Source organism: Tachysurus fulvidraco, chromosome 23, assembly GCF_022655615.1.
Source record: "Tachysurus fulvidraco isolate hzauxx_2018 chromosome 23, HZAU_PFXX_2.0, whole genome shotgun sequence".
Taxonomy (NCBI): Eukaryota; Metazoa; Chordata; class Actinopteri; order Siluriformes; family Bagridae; genus Tachysurus; species Tachysurus fulvidraco.
In genome coordinates, this window is record NC_062540.1 from 21,546,336 (window position 1) to 21,548,835 (window position 2,500).

At 43.9% G+C, this 2,500-nt stretch overlaps 1 protein-coding gene across 1 annotated transcript in view; it reads right to left on the bottom strand.

Annotated features, from left to right (window-relative positions):
- The window catches only part of LOC113650920 (fibulin-2-like), a 33,908-nt gene that overhangs the window by 11,989 nt on the left and 19,419 nt on the right, over positions 1 to 2,500 (bottom strand). The window lies entirely within an intron of this gene.

The following is a 2,500-nucleotide window of genomic DNA, read 5'->3' on the forward strand; positions in this document are numbered from 1 at the left end:
AGTGATGTGGAGTGATGTGATGTGGAGTGATGTGGAGTGATGTGGAGTGATGTGGAGTGATGTGGAGTGATGTGGAGTGATGTGGAGTGATGTGATGTGGAGTGATGTGGAGTGATGTGGAGTGATGTGGAGTGATGTGGAGTGATGTGTGATGTGTGATGTGGAGTGATGTGGAGTGATGTGGAGTGATGTGGAGTGATGAGTGATGAGTGATGTGGAGTGATGTGGAGTGATGTGGAGTGATGTGTGATGTGGAGTGATGTGGAGTGATGTGGAGTGATGTGTGATGTGGAGTGATGTGGAGTGATGTGGAGTGGAGTGATGAGTGATGTGGAGTGATGAGTGATGAGTGATGTGGAGTGATGAGTGATGAGTGATGTGGAGTGATGAGTGATGTGGAGTGATGAGTGATGAGTGATGTGGAGTGATGAGTTGTATAAAGTATTAGAAAGCAATACTCAGTAAAAGTACAAGTATCGTACTAGAAAAAGACTTCAGTAGAAGTGAAAGTCACCTTTTAGAATATTACTGAAGTAAAAGTCTTAAAGTATCTGATATTTACTGTACTTAAGTATCAAAAGTCATTTTCTGATATTTAATGTACTTAAGTATTTGAAGTAAAAGTAAAAAGTAAAATGTCAGTGATTTTCAGTAGGTATAAGATCAGGGGCAGTTCTAGGGTTTCATCTTTAGGGGTTTTATCCCTCAGTGAGAATTTAAAACAAGAAGAGTTTTATATTATATATTATATGACTACATAGTAAGCCAAAAGTTATGGTGTTATTAAATGGTAAAAGTGGACACCAAAATGTTCTGCATGATGTAATGATGCCAGTCTTGAATCAGATCAGTTCATGTGTGTGTGTTTTCTCTACAAACAGTGTGTCCGATGAATGACGTCATTAATAAACAAATATTCACAAAGACCAAATCAATAAATGTTATTTTTATTTAGTATTAGATGGATTGTTTGCATTAATATTTAGTTTGTGCTACAGCTCTGGTAATAAGAATAGTGACATTTCACTGCTTTTGGTTGCCCCCGTTATAGATAAACGCCCCCAGCTCTGACTGCGCGTGCACGCTGCGCGTACCTGTGCTTCTCCGTACAGCCTGCGGAGCGTAATACAATCTAGGAGCAGTGATACACCAAACCTCCCTTATTACAGACACACACATTTCTGCTGACTTTTTTGTAGTAACGAGTAACGAAGATGCTTAGTGGGAATATAACGGAGTAAAAGTTTACATTTTATCTCGGAAATGTAGTGGAGTAAAAGTGAAAGTTGTCATAAATTTAAATAACGAAGTAAAGTACAGATACGTGACATTTCTACTTATGTACAGTAACAAAGTATTTGTAGTGGAGTGGAGTGATGTGGAGAGGAGTGGAGAGGAGTGATGTGGAGTGATGTGGAGTGATGTGGAGTGATGTGGAGTGATGTGGAGTGATGTGGAGAGGAGTGGAGAGGAGTGATGTGGAGTGATGTGGAGAGGAGTGATGTGACGTGATGAGTGATGTGGAGTGATGTGGAGAGGAGTGATGTGACGTGATGAGTGATGTGGAGAGGAGTGATGTGACGTGATGAGTGATGTGGAGAGGAGTGATGTGACGTGATGTGGAGAGGAGTGATGTGACGTGATGTGGAGAGGAGTGATGTGACGTGATGAGTGATGTGGAGTGATGAGTGATGTGGAGTGATGAGTGATGTGGAGTGATGAGTGATGTGGAGTGATGAGTGATGTGGAGTGATGAGTGATGTGGAGTGATGTGGAGAGGAGTGATGTGACGTGATGTGGAGAGGAGTGATGTGACGTGATGTGGAGAGGAGTGATGTGACGTGATGTGGAGAGGAGTGATGTGACGTGATGTGGAGAGGAGTGATGTGACGTGATGTGGAGAGGAGTGATGTGACGTGATGTGGAGAGGAGTGATGTGACGTGATGAGTGATGTGGAGAGGAGTGATGTGACGTGATGAGTGATGTGGAGAGGAGTGATGTGACGTGATGTGGAGAGGAGTGATGTGACGTGATGTGGAGAGGAGTGATGTGACATGATGAGTGATGTGGAGAGGAGTGATGTGACGTGATGAGTGATGTGGAGTGATGAGTGATGTGGAGTGATGAGTGATGTGGAGTGATGAGTGATGTGGAGTGATGAGTGATGTGGAGTGATGTGGAGAGGAGTGATGTGACGTGATGTGGAGAGGAGTGATGTGACGTGATGTGGAGAGGAGTGATGTGACGTGATGTGGAGAGGAGTGATGTGACGTGATGTGGAGAGGAGTGATGTGACGTGATGTGGAGAGGAGTGATGTGACGTGATGTGGAGAGGAGTGATGTGGAGTGATGAGTGATGTGGAGAGGAGTGATGTGGAGTGATGAGTGATGTGGAGAGGAGTGATGTGGAGTGATGTGGAGAGGAGTGATGTGACGTGATGTGGAGAGGAGTGATGTGACATGATGAGTGATGTGGAGAGGAGTGATGTGACGTGATGA